This window comes from Saccopteryx bilineata, chromosome 2 (genome assembly GCF_036850765.1).
Source record: "Saccopteryx bilineata isolate mSacBil1 chromosome 2, mSacBil1_pri_phased_curated, whole genome shotgun sequence".
Classification (NCBI taxonomy): Eukaryota; Metazoa; Chordata; class Mammalia; order Chiroptera; family Emballonuridae; genus Saccopteryx; species Saccopteryx bilineata.
In genome coordinates this window covers 189,962,251-189,973,049 of record NC_089491.1, presented here as the reverse complement: position 1 = coordinate 189,973,049, position 10,799 = coordinate 189,962,251, and the positions used below count along the sequence as shown (strand labels likewise).

At 41.2% G+C, this 10,799-nt stretch overlaps 1 long non-coding RNA gene across 1 annotated transcript in view; it reads left to right on the top strand.

Moving 5' to 3' along the window:
* Positions 1 to 2,005: 2,005 nt before the first annotated feature.
* LOC136325113 (uncharacterized) overlaps positions 2,006 to 10,799 on the top strand; it is a 28,784-nt gene continuing 19,990 nt past the window's right edge. The window contains exons 1-2 of the long non-coding RNA XR_010729204.1: positions 2,006 to 2,175; positions 3,961 to 4,060. This is a non-coding gene — a long non-coding RNA (uncharacterized lncRNA). The remainder of the gene's footprint in view (positions 2,176 to 3,960; positions 4,061 to 10,799) is intronic.

Here is a 10,799-nt window from a genome sequence, read left to right as displayed (position 1 = left end):
ATTGTTGTTGTTGTTATCATGACCAGGTCAATTATATTATTTATGATCATCCATATTATGAGCATCTCAACTGCTCTTCAAAGATTAGATGTCACAGGTTGTGTACTTCGGGTGTTTGTTCTTACTTCAGGGCCCTAGTAACTTTGAAGAAAATAACAAAAGCATTGCACTGATGCCAAAGTATAACAGAGTGTCAGTCAATTCCAGCTTTGAAAGACTGCCAAGAATCTAGTGCAAGTTCTGGCCTGACCTGGACCGTTCTCCCGACCCCGCATCCATGCCATTCCTCAGTCCCATTTTCACATTAGCTCTTTTGCTCTAGTTAAATGCATGCTTTTCCTATCTTTACAATGAAAAAATTAAGTTAAATTTTGAATTAGTCACTCTAAAACACACTTTCCAATTTTCTTTCCTATGTATCCTAAACATCAAAACAATATTTCTCACTACCTGCTGTCATTCAAGCCCAGTGTCACGTGTGCTTTCCTAGAGAGCAGTATCCCTGCGTGAATTTATCAGCAGCCTACTTACTATGCCATTTCTGACTTGAGCAGTCTCTGGCAGCCTACTCTCCAGCTCTGTTCCTCTGTGAGTCCTCCCTGTCACATTCAGAGACCTGGATGTCACCCATAACGCTTCCTTCTTCCTAGGCCCCACGTCCCGGTCTGTGTGTCCTTCTTCCCTGTCTTCAAAATATGTTCTGTATCTGGCTCCTTGCCACTCCACTATTACCATCTGGAGGCCAGTGGCCATCCATCATCAGAGAAGGCTCCTGCTTCCTCTGCCTCCCTCCCCTCTATTACCCTCCCAGTAGCAGAGGGATCCTTTCAGATTCCACAGCAGATCATGGCAACAATGATAAATTCAGCGGCTATCTACTGCACTCTAGGATTGGATCCTTCAAGGCTTTGCTGTCTGCACTCTGCCTAATTCTCTAACACCCTTTAGCGTTTTGTTTTCCTCACTCCTGATGACCAAGCCACCACACAGCCTCTCCTGGAGTTCACGATAACTTCCCATCGATAGTCTTTGACCAACACTTTCCACCTGCTTTATTCTTATTTAGTCTTCAAGCTCATCTTTAATGCTCCTTGTGGGACCTCGCAGCCTCAATTTTTTCTCATTGTGTCATGTTCCTTGCATCAGCACACTGCAACCATTTGTGCACTTATTGGTGTACCGCTGTGCTCCCTCACTAGGTGGTAAGTTTGGTGAGAACAAGGAAAACATCTATCTTGTTTGTTAATGTATCCCCAGTGCCAACCAAATCCAGAGCCCAGCTGGAGGAGGTACTCAGTTGAAGGAGTGAATACATGAAAGGGCTTTCTGGGGTTGATGTTATGAGCTCAGAAAGGGTTAGTGATTTGCATGCTGCCACATATTTAGCAGGAGGACTTGCGGTTCCTAGCTGAATGCACCACCTGGAAGACTGCTGGGACAATGGGGAGTGGAGAAGTGTGGGACAGGCAGGTGAGAAAAGTCTAGAAAAGGGATTCCTCCAGAGTGGGGCCCTGTAAGAGTATGTGAGAAGCATATTCAATGTTTACGTTTCTTGAAAACAAAAAAAAAACCCCAAAAGCCTTCTCTTTCCTAACTGAGAGTGCTGTAAAGCTTTTTCCGCAAGACACCACCTCCACCCCTCCCGGTCTGGGGAGTGTATCAAATAACACGCACTTCTCAGAGGGCAGAGTTTTGGGCTTATCCTAAGGAAGAGGCCTAAAAAGGCTACCAGGACACTAACTACACGAGCCTGCCGCTCCCCTGGTCCCGGTGGCGCAGCAGCCTGCGAGAATCCGAAGTGCCAGCGAAGGGCCAATCTGCACAGCAGAAGGCGCCAGAGAGCCGGGCCGTGGGCCGCGTGGGAAAGCGCCGGGAGGGCTCAGCCGTGGACGGGTTAAGTCTTCTGCAGGCGGGGAGCCAGACCGCCCCGGCCGTAAACAGGAACTGCTCCCTCTTCCTGCCGTTTACTCCGCTGTGATTTTGCTATGCTTCCGTGTGGGGAAATGCTAAGTGGCCTAATGGATATCTGTAAAAGAAAAGCTAGCTGTTATCGCTATTGTTATTATTATTATCATTATTATTACTACGACTGTTAATCAGGTATATAGCTGACAGGTGATCTTAAGAAAATAACCAAGAGTCTGGAATAAGAGCCAGAGTGGGAAATGTGTTTGGGTAGGTGATTTTTGTTTCTTTCTTGCTTAGCTGTGGGGTGAGGTGTTTAAGGGGGAAGTTGTTTTGGTTGGTTGGTTTTTTAATACAAAGGTTAACATGTTTTTCAGGGAAAATGTGCTTTTCCCCCTCAGGGCAATTTGACACATCTCTGTGAAATGCTTTAATTTTCCACTTTCAACCTGATCGGTGGTGGCGCAGTGGGTAGAGCATCTACCTGGGATGCTGAGGTCCCAGGTTCAAACCCCCGAGGTTGCTAGCTTGAATCCAATTGGGGTCGCTAGCTTAAGCCCAAGTCACTGCCTTGAGCAAGATTTCACTGGCTCAGCTGGAGCCCCCCAAGACACGTATGAGAAGCAATCAGTGTACAACCAAAAAGTTCCACAACTACTAGTTGATGTTTCTCATCTTTCTCCCTTTCTCTGTGTGTCTCTCTCTCTAAAATAGTTTCTATTTTCAAAGGACTGGCAAGGACTGAAGGGTAGAGGATGATGGGAACAGTAACTTCATTTGTCCAAGAAAATCCGAATCGACTGTTTATCAACTTTATTTAGTTTTTAGAGAAAAGAGAGAGAGAGAGAGAGAGAGAGAGAGAGAGAAAGAAAGAAAGAAAGAAAGAAAGAAAGAAAGAAAGAAAGAAAGAAAGAAAAGGGGAGAAGGATCAGGAACCATCAACTCATAGCTGCTTCTCAAGTATGCCTTGACCTGGCTTGCTTGGGGTTTGGAACTGGCGACCTCAGCGTTCCAGGTCCACGCTTTATCCACTTGAGCCACCACCGCAGGTCAGGCTTTCAACTTGAAATCCTCACATACCAGCTTGGAATGAGTCCAAGAATGTGAGAGCTGGAAGAAAAAAAAATTTTTTTTTTGTATTTTTCTGAAGTTGGAAACGAGGAGGCAGACAGACTCCCACATACACCCAAATGTGAGAACTGGAAGAAAAAAAAATTTTTTTTTTTTGTATTTTTCTGAAGTTGGAAACGGGGAGGCAGACAGACTCCCACATGCGCCCAACCTGGATCCATCCAGCACGCCCACCAGGGGGCGATGCTCTGCCCATCTGGGGCGTCGCTCTGTTGCAACCAGAGCCATTCTAGTGCCTGAGGCAGAGGCCATGGAGCCATCCTCAGCACCCGGGCCAACTTTGCTCCAATGGAGCCTTGTCTGCAGGAGGGGAAGAGAGAGACAGAGAGGAAGGAGAGGGGGAGGGGTGGAGAAGCAGATGGGCACCTCTCCTGTGTGCCCTGGCTGGGAATCGAACCAGGGACTTCTGCATGCCAGGCCGACGCTCTACCACTGAGCCAACTGGCCATGGCTTGGAAGAAAATTTTGAAGTTAGCAACTTCTTATTGTTAGATAGATGGGACAGGAGGCCCAGAGAGAAGAAGGGATTCATCCAAGGTCACAGAACCCCGGACGGACGACAGGAGTGCTGCAGCAGCTTTTCAGCTTTTCACCTGGAGCTGGGAGCAAAGCTGCAGCAGTGAAAACCACTGCGCAGAGCACTGGGTGCTCATTCTACTCTTGATGACATGTTCAGTGTAGGACCCAAGGAAAACAAAATCATTTTAATTACCTGGAATCCTGCCACTTCGAGATGATCACTGTTTGGATTTTTGCTGTAATAATTAAAACATCAAAACTGACATTTTACTAAAACTGGAGCACACTATCCATGCTGCTTCATAACCTTTGTGTGTGTGAGCGCCAGCATTTCCAGAGCACTTTTCCTTGTCAGTTAGTATCAGTTCCATTTTTAGCTGTGCATTCATTGGTTGTTTCTCATAGGTGCTACAGCTGGGGATGGCACCACAGAACAGGAGTGCCTGGATGACGCTTTATCCACTGAGCCACCTGCCGGGGCCACAGCATAATTCTTAACAGATAGGTAACTGTTACTTTAATCAAATTCTTACTGATAGACATATACACTTCTAAAATATTAAACTCTTATAAACAACACTGCACTAACCCTTCCTGTTCATACATCTTTTGCACAGTGGTGTCTACCTGCTGGTAAGTGTTGACGTTTTGTGGGAACGCAGTATATTGGTGTAGGCTGGATCTGAACCATGGCTCAGGAACAAGTCATGATCTTTCTAGGCTTCGACTCTAAGTGGAAGTACCATAGTATTGATCTAGGGGTGTTGGGAGGGTTAAATGAGACCGTGAAAGAAAAGAAACTGGTTCATGCTGAGCACATAGCAAGTCCTAAATAAATATTAACTACTACAATATAGTTATTACCACAACCCCTGAAGAAAATTGGCTCCTCAAAATAACTCCCATGGTTTTCTCTTGCTTTTGAACAAGAATAACCAGAGTTTCATGAAGAAGTTTTCGGTGCTAAACTTCTTTTTTTAAAAGAAGTTTATTTCCTTTTTTAAAACTTATATATAGCTTAATGCCAGTCAAGAAGGAAGAGACTGGTTCTCCACCTTCATTGAAGACCCTTAAGTACCCTGAATGGACCGAGACCTTTGTGAAAATGCCGAACGCAGGCCCTCTGGCCTCTCATTGCCTTCACACTTACCTCTGCTTCTTTCCCCCATGTCTATGGGCCTCCACTATTTCACAGTCCTTATAGATTGGAACACAGACAGAAGCATTTTCTCCAAAACTTTGTTTTTAATCTAGGCAGATATCCAAAATTTGCACTGGGACAGATTTCAGGTTCATATTTCCATCTGAAGCTTTGGAAACCAATGTCCCTTCCTATCTAGGGGTAGCCCAACTTTGTGTCACCCATGGTTCTCCAAGGGATGTCAAAAATAGGGAACCTCCACCCTCTTTGAAAAGCTGGCTGAAAGAGTCCAATAGTAGAGAGTCCATCACAGAGTTCAGTGACCAAAATTCAAAGTGGCCCGAGCTTTCCAAAGCGCTGTGAATGCCAGCTTCTTCATGCTTATGGCAGCCCATCCTCTTCTCCGTGGAACACGAGAGATGGAACATCCCAAGGGTGGTTGTGGTGGTGCTGAAAGCCAAACTGTGGGCGGTCCCTGCTCTATAACTGGTGCACAGAATGACCTCATATTTCTTTGCCACAGTGTGCCAGCCTTCCTTTCAGTGGTGACCAGTGACATTGGATTATAATGTCTCAGAGCACTGTGGTAACTCATCACCTTAGCTTAGCTAGTTTTGTCCCAAAGAGTCCCTTTCCTGTGTGTCTCTGAGTTAGAGAAGGGTACAAGAAAAATGTGTGCAGGATTTGAGAGGCGGAAGTGAAGCCACAGCCATTCTGTTCTGAAGGTTGGTTTGAGGCCAGGCACCACTGCTGCTTGTGCACGCTGGCACCGTGGGCTAGTGTGAGGTGGCACTGCGGCCCAGCTTCTTCAGCTCCCACCGTCTCTTTCTAGAGGGTCTCTAGGTCCTGGACCAAGTGTGTCTGTGTCTCCATGCCAAGAGGTGCCAGCTCCTTGTTTCACGGGTTTTGGGTGGTTCTCATGAGTTCAAATTAACCCCGCAGGCTCAGTCTGTCCTTGCTTCCCCAGTTTCACATCTAGCTCTTCTTCCATCCACTGCTTCTGTATATTCACAGTGACTTCTGCGCCCTCCAAAGGCAGAGGGAGGCAGCAGCCTTCCTGGGACTCCTTCCCCAGGTCCCTTTAACAAATCCATTAACCTTTTTTTTTTTTTTTTTTAATAAATTTTTATTAATGGTAATGGGATGACATTAATAAATCAGGGTACATATATTCAAAGAAAACATGTCTAGGTTATTTTGTCATCAAATTATGTTGCAAACCCCTCGCCCAAAGTCAGATTGTCCTCCGTCACCCTCTATCTAGTTCTCTGTGCCCCTCCCCCTCCCCCTAACTCTCTCCCTCCCTCCCTCCCATGTCCTCCCTCCCCCCCCACCCTTGGTAACCACCACACTCTTGTCCATGTCTCTTAGTCTCATTTTTATGTTCCACCAATGTATGGAATCATGTAGTTCTTGTTTTTTTCTGATTTGCTTATTTCACTCCTTATAATGTTATCAAGATCCCACCATTTTGCTGTAAATGATCTGATGTCATCATTTCTTATGGCTGAGTAGTATTCCATAGTGTATATGTGCCACATCTTCTTTATCCAGTCTTCTATTGAAGAGCTTTTTGGTTGTTTCCATGTCTTGGCCACTGTGAACAGTGCTGCAATGAACATGGGGCTACATGTGTCTTCACGTATCAATGTTTCTGAGGTTTTGGGGTATATCCCCAGTAGAGGGATTGCTGGGTCATAAGGTAGTTCTATTTGCAGTTTTTTGAGGAACCACCATACTTTCCTCCATAATGGTTGTACTACTTTACAGTCCCACCAACAGTGAATGAGGGTTCCTTTTTCTCCACAGCCTCTCCAACATTTGCTATTACCCGTCTTGTTGATAATAGCTAATCTAACAGGAGTGAGGTGGTATCTCATTGTAGTTTTGATTTGCATTTCTCTAATAACTAATGAAGCTGAGCATCTTTTCATATATCTGTTGGCCATTTGTATCTCTTCCTGGGAGAAGTGTCTGTTCATGTCCTCTTCCCATTTTTTTATTGGATTGTTTGTTTGTTTGTTATTGAGTTTTATGAGTTCTTTGTAAATTTTGGATATTAGGCCCTTATCTGAGCTGTCGTTTGAAAATATCAGTTCCCATATAGTTGGCTGTCTGTTTATTTTGATATCAGTTTCTCTTGCTGAGCAAAAACTTTTAATTCTGATGTAGTCCCATTCATTTATCTTTGCCTTCACTTCTCTTGCCATTGGAGTCAAGTTCATAAAATGTTCTTTAAAACCCAGGTCCATGATTTTAGTACCTATGTCTTCTTCTATGTACTTTATTGTTTCAGGTCTTATATTTAGGTCTTTGATCCATTTTGAATTAATTTTAGTACACGGGGACAGGCTGTAGTCGAGTTTCATTCTTTTGCATGTGGCTTTCCAGTTTTCCCAACACCATTTGTTGAAGAGGCTTTCTTTTCTCCATTGTGTGTTGTTGGCCCCTTTATCAAAGATTATTTGACCATATATATGTGGTTTTATTTCTGGGCTTTCTATTCTGTTCCATTGGTCTGAGTGTCTATTTTTTTTGCCAATACCATGCTGTTTTGATTATCGTGGCCCTATAATATAGTTTAAAGTCAGGTATTGTAATGCCCCCAGCTTCATTCTTTTTCCTTAGGATTGTTTTGGCTATTCGGGGTTTTTTATAGTTCCATATAAATCTGATGATTTTTTGTTCCATTTCTTTAAAAAATCTCATAGGAATTTTGATGGGAATTGCATTAAATTTGTATATTGCTTTGGGTAATATGGCCATTTTGATTATATGTATTCTTCCTATCTAAGAACAAGGAATATTTTTCCATCTTATTGTATCTTTTTCGATTTCCCTTAACAATGCTTTGTAATTTTCATTATATAGGTCCTTTACGTTCTTTGTTATGTTTATTCCTAGGTATTTTATTTTATTTTTTTGCAATCGTGAAGGGGATTATTTTTTTGAGTTCGTTTTCTAATATTTCATTGTTGGCATATAGAAAGGCTATGGACTTTTGTATGTTAATTTTGTATCCTGCGACCTTACTGTATTGGTTTATTGTTTCTAATAATCTTTTTGTGGAGTCCTTCGGGTTCTCGATGTATAGGATCATATCATCAGCAAAAAGTGATAGCTTTACTTCTTCTTTTCCGATATGGATGCCTTTTATTTCTTTGTCTTGTCTGATTGCTCTGGCCAGAACTTCTAGCACCACGTTGAATAAGAGTGGAGAGAGTGGACAACCCTGTCTTGTTCCTGATTTAAGGTAGAAAGTCCTCAGTTTTATGCCGTTTATTAGGATGTTGGCTGATGGTTTATCATATATGGCCTTTATCATGTTGAGATATTTTCCTTCTATACCCATTTTGTTGAGAGTCTTAAACATAAAATTGTGTTGTATTTTATCAAAAGCCTTTTCTGCATCTATTGATAAGATCATGTGGTTTTTGTTCTTTGTTTTGTTGATATGGTGTATTACGTTAATCGTTTTGCGTATGTTGAACCATCCTTGAGATTCTGGGATGAATCCCACTTGATCATGATGTATTATTTTTTTAATATGTTGTTGTATTCGGTTTGCCAGTATTTTGTTTAGTATTTTAGCATCTGTATTCATTAGAGATATTGGTCTGTAGTTTTCTTTCTTTGTGCCATCCTTGCCAGGTTTTGGTATGAGGGTTATGTTGGCCTCATAAAATGTGTTTGGAAGTATTGCTTCTTCTTCAATTTTTTGGAAGACTTTGAGTAGAATAGGAACCAAGTCTTCTTTGAATGTTTGATAGAATTCACTAGTATAACCGTCTGGGCCTGGACTTTTATTTTTGGGGAGATTTTTAATAGTTTTTTCTATTTCCTCCCTGCTGATTGGTCTGTTTAGGCTTTCTGCTTCTTCATGACTCAGTCTAGGAAGGTTGTATTGTTCTAGGAATTTATCCATTTCTTCTAGATTGTTGTATTTGGTGGCATATAATTTTTCATAGTATTCTACAATAATTCTTTGTATTTCTATGATGTCTGTGGTGATCTCTCCTCTTTCATTTTGGATTTTATTTATTTGAGTCCTGTGTCTTTTTTCCTTGGTGAGTCTTGCCAAGGGTTTGTCAATTTTGTTGATCTTTTCAAAGAACCAGCTCCTTGTTTTATTGATTTTTTCTATAGTTTTTCTGTTCTCTATTTCATTTATTTCTGCTCTGATTTTTATTATCTCCTTTCTTCGGCTGGTTTTGGGTTGTCTTTGTTCTTCTTTTTCTAGTTCCTTAAGGTGTGAAGTTAAGTGGTTTACTTCGGCTCTCTCTTGTTTGTTCATATAGGCCTGAAGTGATAGGAACTTTCCTCTTATTACTGCTTTTGCTGCATCCCAGAGATTCTGATATGTCATATTTTCATTTTCATTTGTCTGTATATATCTTTTGATTTCTGCGCTTATTTCTTCTTTGATCCATTCATTTTTTAGAAGTATGTTGTTTAATTTCCACATTTTTGTGGGTTTTCCCCCCTCTTTTTTGCAGTTGAATTCTAGTTTCAAGGCTTTATGATCAGAAAATATGCTTGGTACAATTTCAATTTTTCTAAATTTGCTGATATTGTCTTTGTGGCCCAACATATGGTCAATTCTTGAGAATGTTCCATGTACACTAGAGAAAAATGTATACTCTGTCGCTTTGGGATGAAGTGTCCTGTAGATGTCTATCATATCCAGGTGTTCTAGTATTTCGTTTAAGGCCACTATATCTTTATTGATTCTCTGTTTGGATGACCGATCTAGAGCCGTCAGCGGTGTATTGAGGTCTCCAAGTATGATTGTATTTTTGTTAGTTTTTGTTTTAAGGTCAATAAGTAGCTGTCTTATATATTTTGGTGCTCCTTGGTTTGGTGCATATATATTAAGGATTGTTATGTCTTCTTGATTCAACTTCCCCTTAATCATTATGAAATGACCATTTTTGTCTCTGAGTACTTTTTCTGTCTTGTAGTCAGCATTATTAGATATGAGTATTGCTACACCTGCTTTTTTTTGGGTGTTGTTTGCTTGGAGTATTGTTTTCCAGCCTTTCACTTTGAATTTGTTTTTATCCTTGTTGCTTAGATGTGTTTCTTGTAGGCAGCATATAGTTGGATTTTCTTTTTTAATCCATTCTGCTACTCTGTGTCTTTTTATTGGTAAGTTTAATCCATTTACATTTAGTGTAATTATTGACACTTGTGGGTTCCCTACTGCCATTTTATAAATTGCTTTCTGTTAGTTTTGTATCTAGTTTGATTCTTCTCTTTTGTTTTTCTATCATTTGTTTTTGTTTGTTTGTGTTCCATACTTCTTTCCTCTGTTGCTACCTTTTTTAAGTCAAGTGTTTTTGTGGTGGTTTTTTTAAGGGTGGTTACCATTAAGTAATGAAAAGGGTACCTACCATATTCATTGTAGTACCCTATCTTATAAGTATTTCTGCACTTCATCATCCTTTGCTACTGTTAATCTCCATCCTCTCCCCCCTTTTTTTCCTTTGTTGTCACAGTTTAAGTTTGGTTTTATTGTGTTCTTGGTGGAGCTGTTACTTGTGGTGTTGTTTTCTTTTGTTCTTTGAATCTGGTTGGAAAACCCCCCTTAGTATTTCCTGGAGTGGGGGCTTTCTGTTGATAAATTCTCTCATCTTTTCTGTATTTGTGAATGTTTTTATATCTCCTTCATACTTGAAGGATAGCTTTGATGGGTATAGTATTCTTGGCTGAAAGTTCCTCTCTTTCAGGGCTTTAAATATTGGGGTCCACTCTCTTCTAGCTTGTAGAGTTTCTGCTGAGAAATCTGATGATAATCTAATAGGCCTTCCTTTATATGTTGTACTCTTCTTTTCCCTGGCTGCCTTGAGAATTTTTTCTTTGTCATTGGTTTGTGTCATCTTTATTATGATGTGCCTTGGAGTGGGTTTGTTGGGGTTAAGAAAACTTGGTGTTCTGTTTGCTTCTTGAATTTGAGGCTTTAGTTCCTTCCACAGGCTTGGGAAGTTCTCGTCTATTATTTGTTTGAGTATATTCTCCATTCCATTTTCTTTCTCTTCTCCCTCTGATATACCTATTATTCTTATGTTATTCTTTCTGATGGAGTCAGACAATTCCTGTAGAG